Here is a 17,797-nt window from a genome sequence, read left to right as displayed (position 1 = left end):
CTTTTCCTTAGGCCCTGTCGTAAGATAAGAATATGCAGAACTCTTAATATTCTAGAAGGAATGGAAGTTTAGTAGAAATCTGACAAGAAAATATTCATCCATGTATCCTTTATCTTAGGGCATAAAATAAAAAGTGGCGTGTGAATGATTTACCAAAATATATCTAGGGTCATAAGGTAACAGAAGGGAAAACTGAAGAGATTTCACCTAATAGAAACTTTTCTAAAATATAAACTTGATGGGACTTAGTGCAAAGAACAGAGACATTAGCCCCATACTATGAATGAGAATGGTGTGGCACTTATGAATGAGAATGGTGTGGCACTATGGGTGACAGCTCAGCCAGTAGATTGCACAAAGGCTGGAAATTCAAACCAGTGGCCAGTTGAGAGGCTGTGAGATATTGGGCCACGTAGAAAATCTCAGTTTTATAAAAGATGGATTCAAGAAATTGGGCTGGAGCAATAGCACAGCTGGTAGGGCCTTTGCCTTGCATATGGCCAACCCAGGTTCAATTCCCAGCATCCCATATGGTCCCCTGAGCACCACCAGGAGTAATTCCTGAGTACAGAGCCAGGAGTAACTCCTGAGCATCGCTGAAAGTAACCCAAAAAGAAAAAAGAAAAAAAAAAGAAAATTGAGGTATGGAATCATCTGCTGCTATACCTCCACACCCCTACATAAGGAGAAACCATAGAATAAGAACTTTTAACACAAAAGCTATCATTTAAGTGGTCCCTGTTAAAATAAACAAAGGGTATCTACCTATAGCTTCCTGACTTATTGTACATTCTTTATTGGGTTTTGTTTGTTTATTTGTTTGTTTGTTTGGGAGTCACATCCGGAAATGCTCAGGAATTACTCCTGACTCTCTGCATTCAGCAATCACTCCAGGCGATGCTTGAGGAACCATATGGGATGCTGGGGATTGAACCCAAGTAGGCTACAAGCAAGGCAAACCCCTACCCATTGTACTATCTCTCCATCCTTCTATTTTACGTTCTTTAAAATGCGCCTCCTTTCACTGTGTGCTGTGTGCTAAGCCTCTCAACTGCAATTCCGCGTGCTTTGTCATCAATTGTTCGTACAGTGCTAGTTTCATTATGGAGTGCGGTGAAAATAAAGACTCACATATTCAGAATTAGGTTGCATTTCAACATTGAGTAAAATTGATTATGAGGTCTAAACCTGAAAAATAGGAAGTCTCAGCTTTTGAAATAAAACCAATTCCTCATTTAATTATATTTCTAATGTATCGTTTCTGCATGGATAATAGCACTACAGGAAATTCTGGGGCCATTCAGAAAATTTTCACACACCAAATAAACTCGGTGGGGACTTGGGGATTCTAACAATACAGAGCCAGTTTAAATCGGGCCCAATAGTGGTATGTACTGCCCACCAGCGGAAGCACCTAAATGCAGAATCAAGCCAAAAGATCTTGCTCTCCTTCTGCAGATAGCATGTTCCAGTGGAAACAAAATGGTATTTCCAGACATATCAACAGCACAGAAAAATGACTGATCTTTTTGCGTGATGTATTTATGTAAATATTAATCAACAGCTTTTGATAAAGAAAAACACAGCATATGCTTAAGCAAACATGCACATATGTTTTTGAAAAATATTTTAAATACAAGCAGCTTTGTGGAAAGTCTCAAGAATTATTCCAAACGTTAGCAATTATATTCTCAAAGGAAAGATTGGTCTCTATAAATGAAATAAAGGCAGGCCTGTGTTTTTCGTTGAGTTTTTTTTCTGTTTTTTTGTACTTATGATTGTGCAACACAGATGTCAAGATATGTTTCTATTAAGTGTTGGGAAAACAAGCACAATGCTGGGAACACAAATCTAAAATAAATCAAGAAAGAGCTGGGGGAAAAAAAGAGATTTGAAAAAAAAAGGTGTACATTATTTTCTCTTCTCCTTTATAGTCTCTTTCATTGAGAGAACCCAACATTGCTTTCATGAAAACTGAATACTAGCAGCACTACACTAAAACACTAGGGAAAGGAAAGGAAGTGATAATCATTATTATCACATGTTAGGCCTCTATTTTTGCTAAAATTTAACATTTACATATTATCATGCAAAGTAGCAAATCTTATTATTCACATAAAAGGTAAGGTAAGGTAAAGGCCCTCCCGTTGATCGTCGATTTGCTCGAGCGGGCCCAGTAACGTCTCCATTGGAGACTTTGTTGTTACTGTGTCTGGCATATCGAATACTCTTGGTAGCTTGCCGGGCTCTCGGAGAGGGGCGGAGGAATCGAACTCGGGTCGGCCATGTTGGCCGCTTGTAAGGCAAACGCCCTACCGCTGTGCTATCGCTCCAGCCCATTTTCCAACACTATAGAACCAATAATAGTGTTGCCTAATTAATTCATTGACCTTTTGTTGCAAGTTAAAATAGATTAATAGGAGGTATTTAAGGGAATTTGGGGAGTGAGGGGCACATCTGTGATGCTCAGAGGCTATTTCTGACTCTGTGCTCAGGAATGAGCCCTGAGGTTGCTCAGGAAACCATATGTGGTGCCAGGGATCAAACCAGGGTCCGAGGTATACCAAGCAACTGATGAATCCTTGGCCAAAATAAACAAGTTATTTAAAACAGCGTCTGGTGTGTGTGTGTACAGTGTGTAAATACTCACATAATGTAAGTACACATTATGATGATGTCATATGAAGATCAATATCTGTCTGACTTTCTTTATAATCTAATTTAACATGGTTTTTATATTTATATTCTTGTCAGGGGGCTGGAGCGATAGCACAGCAGGTAGGGCGTTTGCCTTGCACACAGCCAACATGGCTGACCCGAGTTTGATTCCTCCAACCCTCTTGGAGAGCCCGGCAAGCTACGGAGAGTATCTCGCCCGCAGGGCAGAGCCTGGCAAGCTACCCATGATGTATTCGATATGCCAAACACAATAACAACAAATTCTCCAATGGAGACGTTACTGGGTCCGCTCCAGCAAATCGATGAACAATGGGAGGACAGTGACAGTGACATTCTTGTCACATTCTTGGCATTATGGATTCATATAAGGTATTTTTTTTATTCTGTCATTTCTCAGTAACTTTATATCTAAGATGACCATTCTATCACTTTCAGTTCAAGAGGAAGAGTGTGTGGAAGGAAGACCTCTCCAGGATTTCTTGGAGAATGAGCCATAGAACACCACTCATGAGTTCCACCTGCTCCATTTATGCATGCGTGCAGTCACTCAACACACACGTGAAGCTCCTGAGAATCATGTCACAAACACAATCTGTCTCACTGTTCCTTGCTCTGCCAGGAAAGACAGCCTCTGCTAAGTTTGCTCATGAAATTCTTCCATTTCATACACTAGAGCTGCCTTTCAAAGTTCTCTTATTTTGACACATCACACATCATAAGTTTTTAATTGTTACTTAAATAGAACCACATATTCCAAATTTTTTCTTTTGCATTTCTAATGGTTTAGAAACAGTGTCCATTATTTACACACACACACACACACACACACACACACACACACAACTGAGAATATTCTGGGGAATCTCAGTAAGTTTTTAAGATGATTAAAGGAGGATTCTGAGACAAAAGTTTGAGAACTTCTGCTGGAAGTGTCTTTTCTTATAGAGAAAATGAGTCTTGTCTCTACCAGCCATACTGTAGAACCACTGTTAATGGTGTGTGTGTGTGTGTGTGTGTGTGTGCGCGCGCACACACATGCATGCATGCATACATGGGCTTTATGGGAATGCAGGCCTCCCTATTGTGTCCAGCATGGCTGGTTACACAAGAACAGAAAAGAATCAGTAAACACAGTATTCCAGCATGCAGTATGTCACGTATTTTGCATTTCTAATATCACTAGACGATAAGTTCTACTATTATCCACAACTGATGAGAAAGTTAAGAGGTAAAAATTAAAGGGCTATTCAATAAGAGCATAAACAGTAGGGTAGACATCAAAGTATGCATCTATCTTCATCTAGAAGAGGAATCCTCCAAGCTGAGACCACTTAAGGAAATGTGAAGTGGACGAAACCAAGTGAGACTCAGAGTAAGCAGTGCAGTCACAAAGACTCCTTTGTTGGATCTTGAGAAGTTGCTTCACTCCAAATCTGCCCCTATCTGTCCATAGAGATATTAATATGTGATCTTCCTCTCCCTGTTCGTAAATATCAAAACACATGTAAATATTAAAAAAAATTTTTCTTGGGGCTGTGAAGTCTAGGAGTAATAAACAAGGTCATTATTGCGTGTGTTCAGAAATCAGTGTGATGGTGTTATTTCAAAATAGCTCCACCTAAGAAGGACTTTCTACTTACCAATTTGAGGATTTTGTCTTAATGTCAAGTGCACTAATTTTTGGAGTTTCTATTTTTTCCTCCTTGGAGTTTTTCCCCTGGTGAGCTTTAAATCACAGTAAGTGCTAATCTATGGATTTAAATAACCACACTAATTATTGGCATTTTCATGAATATTATAACCATATGCTTTGTAAATATCTATATCAAACCTGAATCACAGAAGTCCTCAGAAAGCCATGGTGCCTCTTGTAAGGTATCATAAAAGGAAGGCCAGAAATAAATGCTGTCCAAATTTTCTTTCCAGTTCATTGACCTAAGAATTCCTTTATGAAATAGGATTAGTAAGAGTTGAGTTTTCTCCTTGAGATGGGGAGGGGAGGGAGAGAATTGATAAGGTCCAGTGCCAACAATCCGCTGGCAACTGCAATGTCACTAAACCTCCCACAGCCTTGACCAGGAGCATTTATCTTTCCATGCCTGGCATCAGCTACAGCATGTTTTTCTGTTTTTACTGAGCTTGGCAATGAGCTGGCACCAGAACTGGTCTGAGACCTGTTCAAGAGAACTCACGCAGCTCTCCGGGTGGAAAGTGATTTGGGTTAGCTTAGAAAGTCAAGGTACTTGGAGTTTCTGGCCTTTCTGACACAGCTATATAATACAAAGCCAAGGTCTCCCCATTTATGTTCTTCTGTGAATAGTGGTTAATGCCATTTATTGGACTGGACTGAGCAATAGCACAGTGGGTAGGGTGTTTGCCTTACACGTGGCCAACGCGGGTTCGATTCCTCCGTCCCTCTCGAAGAGCCCAGCAAGCTACCAAGAGTATCCTGCCTGCACAGCAGAGCCTGGAAAAGCTCCCCGGGGCATATTCGATATGCCAAAAACAGTAACAACAAGTCTTACAATGGAGACGTTACTGGTGCCCACTTGAGCAAATCGATGAGCAACGGGAGGACAGTGCTACAGTGCTAACGCCATTTATTAAAGAAAATGCAATATTTATTTGGGGGGAGGGGCACTTAAACTTTTTGAAACATGTGAATTCTGTGGGTATATTATTTGCTTGGATCTTTGTTTAATTATTATCTCATTCTCAAGGATGGAGTCCAAAAAAAATGTTCTTAGATACCAGATTTGTTCTACCTCAGAAAGACAAAATTTGAAACCACATGAGAACCATAGGAAGCTCTGAAGCAAATAGAAAGAAGTCCATAAAAAGGAGTGGATTTATGACAGAGACCACATTCTATAGGAGGTTGAGGGGGAATTAAAATAATCTGTACTGCAGTGTCAAAAGAAGGGGAACAAGGGATATGGCTCATGCAGTACAACATATGCCTTGCATGTTGAGACCTCTGGCACTGCATTGCCCATCGAATCCCACTGGATAGGAACATGACAACCCCACAGCACTGAAAAGAATAATTGGATGACCCCGCATGCTGCCAGGGTTGTACTCATGGAAAAATAATTCCCTAACCTAGAAAATCTATTTTGCAATAATGTCAAACATTTTGACCAATCCTTTTTTTTTTCTTCTGGATATCATGTGCTACTACTCATGGTGAAAGAAAGATCAGCTTTGTCTTACACCACTTGTCTGCTACCAGATCGGTTGTTCTTCTGATGCCAGGCTTATGCTCAGTATCAACGAGAAAGAAGTAACATCCAGCTCATATTGAGCTCTGAGTGTACTACTTCATACCAAAACATTATTCCTGCACTCAAAAGGAGAGAAATAACAAAAGGGAATGCCCTGCCACAGTGGTAGAGTGGGATGGTGGATGGGGGGAAGGGGGGTGGGAGGGATACTGGGACGGATGGTGGTGGAGAATGGGCACTGGTGGAGGGATGGGTATTCGATCATTGTATAACTGAAACCCAAGCACAAAAAATTGTAAGTCTACAACTGTACCTCATGGTGTTTCACTAATAAAAATTTAAGGAAAAAAAATTTTTAAAAAAGCAATTATTCCTGAGAAAGTCTCTCAAAGTCCACCAGAGCCTTAAGCATACAGAATTACCCCAAACAGGAAAATCTGTAGCTCAGAACACTTGGAAGCAGAGATTCTTCTTCCCCTGCTGCTAATAAGTGTTGTATTTCCGAAATATAACAACCATCGCTACCCCAACTGCACTCCATGGTGAAAACTGAAACTTGGAACATGTTTTCCTCTCACCTGAATTTATTCAAAAGATTGGTTTTCTTGGTTAGGGATATGGCTCAAGTGGTGGTGCACATATCTTGCATGCAGGGGACACTGGACAGGGTAAGTAATGACCCCAGCACATTGAACTTAGCCCTGAGTTCCAGTCATGGATGTAAAAGACCACTGCCCCTAAAAATACAATAAAAGGCACATTCTCATGAATAAAAATGCAAATGTAATTCCTTTAACTTTGAACTAAGCACAAAGATGAATATTTTAAGGCAACTTATAAAAGTCAGCATACAAAAAAAATGAATTAAAACAAATTCATGGGTCTAGTCTCTGAGCCAATGATGGTAAAGATATTTCAGAATAATAACTATCAGGGAAGATTTTAGTAACTCTGGGCTTGTTTCCCTGAAAATATATTTTAAGATAACATCTAAAAATACATAAATAACTACCTAATGAAAACCTTAAACACCACTGATTCTCTAATTGTTGGAACTTCTAACCAATCTTTTGCTTCACTTCAGAATTCCTCTAAGGAAAGCTCTAGTCTTGCTGAAGCTCCCAGACCAGGTAATATGTGGGCCTTGAATTTCTGCATGTTGGATTGCATGCTTTTAAATGTTGCACATAATGTCTTTAAACACATTCTCAACAAAATCCATGAATGTATCACGATCACAATCATGACCATCCTGTTGTCCATCGATTGCTTTGAGCAGGCCCCAGTAACGTCTCCTTCGTCCTAGCCCTGAGATTTTTTAAAAGTGCCATATTAAAGGCTCTTTCAGGGTTAGGAGAATGAGACCCATCACTGTTACTGGGATTTGGCATATTGGGTACGCCACGGGGAGTTTGCCAGACTCTGCTGTGTGGGCAGGTTACATTCAGTAGCCTGCCAGATTGCCCAGGGTAAGAATGAGATAATAAGATGTCTTCCGGGAGCTGGGTTTTATAGTCTCTGGGTCTTGGCCGTTGATGGGATTACACGGCGCCAGGGGGCCAGTTGGTGGGTGTTACCCCTGCCTACTGGAATTTGGAGGATCTGGGTGGAGGATGCTCAGCCCTGATCTGAGCAGGCTTGGAGATCTCAGCCCCGAGACCCACATGCCTTTGTTCCTCTGCTGGTACCTTTATGTGTGCGGAGAGTGGTCTCAGCATGGTGGTGGCTGGTTCTGGAGGCCTTCGGCTGCCGGAGCCCTGGTCAGGGCGGGGAGGGAAACTCAACCCACTCCCCTTCAAGGGGCCCCGGTGAGGACAGCCAGGCGCGGGGGGCAGGAGACTTTGCGAAGTTCTCTTCCGGGAGCTGCGTTTAGGTCTCATAATTGTTATATGACATATGTTGATGGTGTTTTCCAAACCAAAAAATGTTTTTTAATCATAATTGTACAGAAAAGAATGAATGCATTCATGAGGAACATTTATATAGATAAATTTGCTCTGGTCTTCTTACAGAGAAGGGATCTTAATGACAGTAGAGGACCTTTCAACTGGGATGTGCACTATTGATGTGTTGATTTGTTTTCCCATCCAGAAAGTATCAGTTAAAGGGTTTTGGTATTAATCTCATGAACCAAGAATGTGATTTTTTTCCTCTCACAGTGTTGGGGATGATAGACAAATAGCTTTCAAAAAGTGAACAAAAAGTAGATACTGTTCAAAGTATCATAAGTGCCCAGGAAACTACCCAACTGGGTAAAAAGTAGATACTGTTCAAAGTATCATAAATGCCCAGGAAACTACCCAACTGGGCCCTCATTGTTGGAGATGGCAGTGATGCACAGTCATGTGTGTGGGGGGGGAGGGGTATTTATTTTACTGTCAACTCATAAGAGTTATATACTGCAAATATGATGCTGCCTTGCAGAACCATGCAGACATGAGAGTCGTGGGCACTTTCAGCATTCTGTATGGTTTAGGGACCTGGGGCACAGAACCTGGATAGGTGAACAGCACACAGTCCACAAAAAGCAGCCTGTTCTTGCATTTACCTTGATGGAATTCAGATCACTTCCTAAGAGCACTGTATGTGGGGGGAGAGAGACTCATCAGAGCCCTGGGGAGCATCAAGAATAATTTGTTTGGGCCAAGGATCATTTCACATTGGCATTATATATACCAGTGTGTTGATGGAATAGCAGAAAGCAAGAATGCTCTGAAACTGACTGATTTACACTGTGAGGGAAGTTGCCGACTACCTGCATCCATCTATGGGCCCTTAGGTCATAGCTACACAATTAGCTGATTTGCAGTTACAGCATCTGATCATAGTTCTCTCCAGTGAGATGTAAGAGGAAGTGGTCTGGGAAGGGACTCTAAAACTTGTGGTTTTCCTGATTAAAATGAAATGATACAATCTACACATGCCTTTCTGTTCAGCATTACCTCTTCTTTCTATCTGAAACATGAGCAGAGCATGGAGAGAGGGAGAACCTGTTCTGAATTGGAAGATAAGGACCTACACAAAGGGCAGTATCAAGGAGACTTAAGAGCAGTCCAGGACCTTCATATGATTATCCTGAGATGTCTACGTGTTTTCTTACGTGTTCTTTCCATCTTATTTTTCTTTTCCTTCCTCCCTTTCTCCCTTCCTCTACCTTTCTTTCTTCCTTCTTGCAGTATCAGGTATCAAACCCAAGGCCTCATGCCTGTAACACATGCCAGGTATCAAACCCAAGGCCTCATGCCTATAATACATGCCTTCTGATGTAGAACCACATCCCCAATCCTCCCTATTTTTCTGCTAATTAAAAATCAATAGTACTTGGGACTGGAGCAATAGCAAAGGGGGTAGGGCATTTGACTTGCATATGGCCCACCCGGATTAGATTCTCAGCATCCCATATGGTCCCCCGAGCACCGCCAGAAGTAATTCCTGAGTGTATGAGCCAGAAGTAACCCCTGTGTATCGCCAGGTGACACAAAAAGAAAAAAAAAGAGAGAGAAAAAAAGAAATCAATAGTATTTGATAAGGCACTTAGTTAGATTTCTGATATGCATAATGGCCAAAAGGAATGGTAAAAGTCATTATTATTATTGTTATCATCATAGAAAAGATTATTAATATTATTGTTATGCAAGCAACTAGAAAAATTGGTAGAAGTTTGAGGCAAAGTAAGCAAGCAAAAAAAAAAGATGAATCATGAACAAGTAGAATAGCAAATCTGGCTCAAAGGAATGGAAAACAATTGAAAAGACCTTTGTCTTTTAATTTGGGGGTGAGCAGGGTAGTCGTTTGAGACACACCTGGCTGGTACACACCTGGCCGGTACTATTTCTGAACACCATTCAGGGATCATTTCTGGTGGGGTTCAGAAGACCATATGAGGTGCCAGGAATCAAACAAGGGTCAGCTGCATGCAACGCAAGTTCCCTACCTGCTGTACTATCTCATCATAGTATAATTACTTCTATCTCCAAAATTCTCAATATAGAACTTTATAAATCTCATTTTGATTTTTTTAAAAATATAAACCTAGGGGACTAGAGAGACATCACAATGGGTAAGGCATTTGCACAGAAGAAAGCACAGGCATGGAAATAGAAATATCCAGAGTGATCAGAGCCCCCCACCCCCACCCCCGCCCCCACCATCATAAGCAATCACTTTTCTAATAAACCACTGGCTAAGAGTACTGAGAACATAGTACAGTGTGTAAGAGGCTTGCCTTTTATGTGTCTGACCCAGGTTGAATCTCCAGCCTGCATAGAGTCCCCAAGCATTGCCAGGACCGATCCTTGAGCATGAAGCCAAGGACCACAGTCAGGTGTGGTCCCCAAAACAAATTAATAATATTAATAATCACAAAATGCTGGCTAAAAGTACCCATCAAAGCAAGTATCATCAAAATATGACTTATGGGGAAAATTAGCTTTGGTCAGAAGGCTATTAGAGCCATATTCACTGGTTTATTTTTCCTAGGCATAAGAACAGATTGAACATCAACATCAGCCCAACTGTGAAAAAAAAAAAGCAATTCCCATCAGTACACAAAAGGTATCTTAAAGGGTGCCAGGGCGCAAAATGAGACTTTGGAACACAGATACAATGGTGGGGTCACATCTCTTCGTCAACATGTGTAATTCCCACTGGTATTCTCGGGGTGTGAGCCATAAAAGGAAGTTAACATGTGGTTCCCACTCCTTCCCTTTGCCGGCACACAACAGGAACTGCTGTGATTATATGTGGGCTAATGCTGACACATTGTGTTGTTCCAACTAAATCATTCCAAACATTCACATCTAAAGCCAACCTGCATTACCGCTCTGGCAGCCAGATGTTCTTCTGAGGAACTGTCCCTTCTTCACGTCATGGATCTTGATTAAAGTAGGTGAAGGGCCTTCTGTTTACTTCACTCCCCTTATGTGGAACAGTGTTCTGGTTGTTGATTACAGCGAACCTCCTGTTGGTGAGAATAACCATGTCTGTCTAAGAAGCCCTCAAAAGTCTAGTGTATAAATGCATAACACAATTTCCGATTGATCTTAACCTACAATGGGTCAGCCTAACCTACATGGCAAATCTCTTGTGACGCTGCTACTTTAAATATGATCCATGAAGGAGGAACATCACTTCTAAGATGTTGATGGTCTCCTGGATTCAAGATGATGAAGAAGAAAAGAATCAGTTCTATGTGATACTGCCAAAGACTGGACTTGAGGGATAACGTGTTTCACCTCTTTACCCCAGCTGCATGCTGGATTGATTGATCCCAGATGCTAGCAAAAGGCGAAGCAGAAACGAAACCGCATAGCATGTTTAAACATCTTTTTTATTTATACCTGCATAATCAGCTCAATGGTCAGAATACACATTGAAAATTAAGATTTACTATGAATACCAGGAGTCAAGAGCTATTACAGTTCAACCTTTGGAATGATTAAATATGAAAAGTCCTATATTGAATCAGGATGGTAGACTTTTCCCAGATGCTTTTAAAGAATAGAATGAGTAAAGACCAAAAAGAATAATTTTTTTTCACTCCAAAAGCTGTTGTCTTTTAACTCTCCAAACATGGACCCCTCCCTCTGAGTACCTCCAAAAATGACTTCCCAGCACAGACCCAGGGGTCAGCCCTGATTCTCACAAATCTGGCCCCAAAACAACAAAAAACTGAATATGGACTCTTAATAAATTAGAAAGTAGTCATTGGTTTGTACTTACTGTGTAAGAAAAATGAGATGTTCCTTATAAACACAGTATTTTTTATGACATCTATGCTAGATCTGAGATCTGCACGTATCTGGTAAGTCAGAAACAAATGGTAGTGCTAAAATTCTGAGAACAAAGTAAAAAATTTCAAGTATTAATTCTTCTTTATTGGTAGGATTTGTTGTTACTGTGTTTTGGCATATCGAATACGTCACGGGGAGCTTGCTAGGCTCTGCCATGCGGGCGAGATACTCTTGGTAGCTTGCCGGGCTCTCCGAGAGGGGCGGAGGAATCGAACTTGGGTCGGCCATGTTGGCTGCGTGCAAGGCAAACACCCTACCCCTGTGCTATCGCTCCAGCCCTTATCCAAAACACTGTATCAAGAAAACAATGAAGTTGAAATTCATATTAAAAAGGTAGAATGCATAATGATTAATAGTACCTTTCAGTGCTCAGAGGCATCCATTTGAACTCGTCTCTGTTTAAATAGAATACAAAAATGTTTTCTAAGCTTTGTATGCTGACTTAGTTGAGAAGTAATAGCATCTCTTTAGCAATGAACACACAGAGAGCCAGACTTAGTACCAGCACTTCTTCAAGAAATAATTGACTCCAAGATTGGGACAAGAGAGTGCAAAATAATGTAGGATTATCTACTTGTAGCAGAAAGCAACACAGTACTTAAAGAATAATTGGGATTTATTTTTAAAAAGATATCTGAAGCTTCAAATAAGAGCCATAGTTGAATGTCAACATTAACAATGTGAGTAACAAATTATAAACTAATGAGTAAAACGGGACTCTGTGGGACCATGTTGATTCAATTTTAAAGTAAATAGATATAAAGAAAATTTCTTTATGCGAGAATGTCAACACATAAATGTAGATGATAGTAAGATAAAGTTCACACTTAGCAAACATGACAATGTGGGTAGAAGTTGACAATAGGAACTTAAAATGGGTGACAATTTGATGACAATAGGATGTGAACATAAACTTAAAATGCTTTCTTCCACAAAATACCAAGGATAGTGTTAATATCAGGCTAGGGGTGGGAGAAAACCTGGGGACATTGGTTGGGGGGAGGGGGGGCCAACACTGGTAGTGGGATTGATGTTGGAACATTAGAATCCTGAAACTCACCTATTAATAATGTTAAATCATAAAAGTATGAAAAAAGGGAAAAATAAAGGCAAAAAAGGCAAAGAGAAAGAAGGAAGGAAAGAGAGGAAGAAAGGGAGGGAGGGAGGGACGTAGGGAGGGAGGGAGGGAGGCAGGAAGGCAGGGACGAAGGAAGGAAGGAAGGAAGGAAGGAAGGAAGGAAGGAAGGAAGGAAGGAAGGAAGGAAGGAAGGAAGGACTTTTCTCTTGAGAAGTTTTGTAGGCACCAACAGTAAAAGATGAAAGTTAAGACATCTTAAGTGTGCCCCTGAATGTGTGTACTAGGAGAAATATATTTCTTAGGGAGTCCTGCTCTTGCTAAGAAACACTGCTCTCAGTCCAGACAGAAGGATATACTGTAGAGTTACAGACTGAACATCATGTAATAGATGGAAAGTGGAGCCCGGACTATTTTAGACTGTGAAGTTTGGGAATAAGAGGGAAGGAGAACACCTGGCTAAGCAGAGAGCTGATGAATATCTAAATACAATATACACACCTGGAAGGGATGCAGGGTCACCAAGGAAAGACTCTGACTAGCTGCAGAAAGGAGAGTAGTTTGTGGGTGGGTAATCGTGTTCTCGAAACAGCATTCTCCTTGGGAGGGTTACACAGGAATTCTATGGAGAAAGTTGCTACTGGGGAAATAACATCACAACACTTAGGGGCCATGAGACATCATTCTGCAGCTTACATTCAACAACTTCCCAAAAAGACTAAGGGTGATAAGATGTATTTTTAAAAAGGAATGGCAGAGCAAGCCTCATAGCATGTTGAGTATTGGAGACTCTTTGTGAGGGGGGGCATGGGTGGTCTTCGTTACTGACTTTGAACTCTTCTGTAAGTTTGTCATTGCCTCACTGAAAACTATGGAATTGATATCTACAGAGTGAATGTGATGCATGCTGTTGCTTCGAGGTATTCAAAGGACCAACCCTTGGTCAGGCAGTCTCCGCACCTGGCTGTCCTCAACAGGGCCCCTTGGAGGGGCTCGGGTTAAGTTTCCCTCCCCGCCCTGAGCACAGCCCCAGCAGCTGAAGACCTCCGAACTAGCCACAGCCATGCTTAAGGCCACTCTCTACATGTTTGGACGAGCCTCATGCATGAAGGAATCTGCAGGAGAACCCAGGTGTGCGGGCCCCAGGGCTGAGATCTCCAAGCCTGCTCCAATCAGGCTGGGCCTCCTCCACCCAGATCCCCCATCTTCCAGTAGCTAGACAGTTACACTCACCAACTGCTCCCGGCGCTGTGTAATCTCATCAATGGCCAAGACCCAGAGAGTATAAAACCAAGCTCCCAGAAACACACGGCCAAAAATGTGGGAGCTTGGTTTTATAGTAGAACTAGACCTCTTATTCTCTACTTCTTGCTCTCAGAGAACCCGGCAGGCTACAAAGAGTATGCTGCCTGCACGGCAGAATCTGGCAAGCTCCCTGTGGCATATTCAATATGCCAAAACCCAGAAACAATGATGGGTCTCATTCCCCTGACCCCAAAAGAGCCTCCAATGTGGCACTTGTTAAAATCTCAGAGCTAAGACGAATGGAGACGTTACTGGTGCTTGCTCAAAGAAATTGATGAACAACAGTGAATACAGTGAACCCTGATTCACAAGCCTGTTAATGTAACTTTCTTCCCTTTTCTCTTACTAGACTAAATTTTCTTCTGTTTAATGAATAGGTAAAATTGAGTCTTATTGCATATGGTTTATTATTGTCCATCGCTCCCTTGATTGCGATCATAGTTGGGATGACCAGGTGGTTGTGGTGTGGGCACTCTTGGTCACCATGCTGACTAGAGCAGCTCTCACACAAGAGTTCATGAATACCACACTCTTTAGCTGCACTGCCCATTCACACATGGCTGTGCTGGATGGAGGACCCTGCACTCAGTTGGGTACCTGGGGTCCCAGCAGGGTCACAAGAACCACATCCAGCACTTGTGGGCAGCACGAGGTATCAAACTCATGGTCAAACCTGACACTGAGCCATCCCTCAAGACCCCTAATAAGAGAATTTCTTAATTCAGGTTCCAGAGTCTCCCAAAAGTCACAGAAACTAAATATGTTTTAACTAAGTGATTCCTCCTCTACCACTTTCAGGAGGCTTAAGCTAATATCTGAGCCTTAGTAAATTCCAAAATATGGGAGAGAAAAGTGACAACCAGTTTCTCAGTTTCCGCAGAGACAGTAGCATCTGCAATAGGCCAGTGACCAACCCAGATGCCCACTGGCCAATTCCCAAGTCCTTGATCTGCACTTGACACTAGTAAAGCAGGCAGGGTGTTTGACATGCAGGTCCACCCGAGTTCTGTCTCTGGCACCCCAGATGGTCCCCTGAGCACAGAGCCAGGAGTAAGCCCTGGGTACTGCTGCGTGTGGCCCAAAAGCCCACAAGGCAAGACAAAATACAGCAAAAGCTCCCACCTTCTCCTCCCCTTTCTCTCCCTCCAAAAATCAGCAACCCTGGGTAATGGGATAGATTCCTGAACTGACTGAGATGAATTTTCTAGCACCAGACAGAAATGATAGCACGCAAATAAACAATGTAACTTTAATGAGGGGGACGTTTCTAATTATTTTCCCTACGGTATTTAGCATGTCATGTGATAGCAGGAAGTGGAAGGGTGAAGAAAGTTGAGAGCATCTGTTAGATTTTGAAGGTCAAAACTGGGGATCAGGGCTGGAGCAATAGCACAGCGGGTAGGGCATTTGCCTGGCATGCAGCCAACCTGGGTTCGATTCCCAGCATCCCATATGGTCCCCCGAGCACTCCCAGGAGTCATTTCTGAGTACAGAACCAGGAGTAACCCCTGTGCATCGCTGGGTGTGACCTAAAAAGCAAAAAAGGGGGGGGGTGTCTTGGGAGAACAGAAAGATAGGACTCCGGGCTTATACAAGAACATTATAGAACCAATATCACCAGAGTGATACTCCCTCTCTCCTAACTCTGTAAGATAACCAAAAGATTATGTTGCTGAGAGAAGGGAAGAATGCAAATAAGTATGGCAGAGGACATTGGTAGGATGCAGAGGACCCATACACTGTTTTCTCAGCTAATCCAGAGGGGATTAGTAAAAGCATAGGTGTTTATGGGTTCAAAATCAGAAATCACTGGTCCTATTTTCCCCGCAGGATAAGGAGGAGGTGGCAATATCCCAAAAGACAACGGTCTGTTGTTTTCACATTAGACAACTATTACAGTTACCTTTGAACCAAACTCAAACCCTTCTCTAGAGCAGTATTCTCCATTAGCAGGTATGAGAATCACCTACAGGGCCTAAATTATGAAGTTTTTTTGTTGTTGTTATCCCTGGGTACCACCAACAAAGTTTTTGATTAGTTATGTCTGAGATTGAGTTATGTCTGAGATCGTTGAGAATTTCTCTTTCATTGGTTTCCAGGTAAGCATAAGTTCTCTGCCTGGACCACATTGTCATCCCAGGTATGTAGGTAGAACCTTAAAGCTTCTCTGCTGATCCTTGGTCCATCTAAGGCTGCAGAGGGAGCCTCAAGCACTTCTCCTGGTATTCTTGTTTGCTGTCAGGTAGGAAAAAATATCATCCTAAAGATGGGCCCCAGAGATGCACAATAGTGGTGGAGGGGGTCTCCTACTTGTGAGTACCAAAAACTCTCTGAAAGTCGTGTAACCCCTGAGCATGGCCAGGTATGGCCCATCCCTCCTTGCTAAGTCTTTGTCACTAGCAAATCAAGAAGTAGAGGTAGGAGATGAAGATATTTCAGAAGATGCTACCATATCCAGATACCCTCAAAGAGCAGAAAGCCATTCACTCCTTCACTCCACACAACTCTCTCCTGCCAACACACACACACACACACACACACACACACACACACACACACAAAGAAAGACAAGGTTTATGTTTTCACTACCTTAATGAAACAGAGACCCAAAATGCCAAGATGGAAATAATTGTAGTGTAGAAAAGTTCAAAAGCTAAACATCTATAAAATGATTTTTTTTTCTTTTAAGATAGTAAGAGAGGTCACTTTTCATCCCTGAGGATAGCAGAAAGGTCTGGGAAAATTGGTTAAAGCTGGCATCCTAGCTGAGGTCATGGTCATGGGAACCAGTCAGAGATTGTTCAAAGAATTATCGACCTGAGTCATAGGGTCAACTGAGATTGGCAATTTGTAGTGACATCCATTCACTCAGTCCTGTGACTTTTCTCCATGGTGCTGCCAGCACCTAAAGGTGGTGCACAAATCACTAAAGGACAAATCAATGAAATAGACTAAAGATCTTGAATGTACTTGAGAAGTTTAATTATTAAAGCTCATTAAAAAGAACTGGCAATCAATTAGGTTTGAAGATATGGAGAATTGGTAGCATAAAGTTGTACAGTGTATCCCTAAAATGAGAGCTATTCAAGTGTTCAAACCAATTTTACTACAGAAAGGGGGAGATGGATAAGGGACAGAGGAAGGAGAGTCAGACACAGCACACTTTGATGTTGGAATTATGTGTGTGAGAAACCATTCTTAATGGCATTGGAAACCACTGAATCTCAATTTAAAATTTTTAACAAAGGAAAAAAAATAGCCACACTGTGAGAACTTAATCAATCAGCTTAAAGAGACAAGTATTTAGCCACAATAAACTTAGCAATGCTTTGAGGACAAATAATAAGTTAAGCTCATATGAAAAAGATATTCCCCTCTAAGACAAAGGGAATGGCAGCTCTCAACACATACATAAATATTATGTTTACCAACTTTTTTAAAGGGAATGAAAGACTAATGATTCTTGTATTATACGAGAGCAAAAAGAAAATTTTAACTAATATGTTTTCATCATAACATGGGCATTAAATCACTATTAAATTATTTAATATCTTCTTCTGGGAACCAAATAAGACATCATCAGTACTGTTATCTGACATAATTTTTGATGTTTTCTAATGACAAATTATTTTAATATGCAAAGCTTTATGGTTTATATGCTTATAGGCTAGTTCCATTTTTAATTGTCCTTTTTTGCTATGAAAAGTTCACTGGATTGGCAT

Source organism: Sorex fumeus, unplaced genomic scaffold (genome assembly GCF_029834395.1).
Source record: "Sorex fumeus unplaced genomic scaffold, SorFum_2.1 ptg000100l, whole genome shotgun sequence".
Classification (NCBI taxonomy): domain Eukaryota; kingdom Metazoa; phylum Chordata; class Mammalia; order Eulipotyphla; family Soricidae; genus Sorex; species Sorex fumeus.
This window is presented reverse-complemented; position numbering follows the sequence as displayed.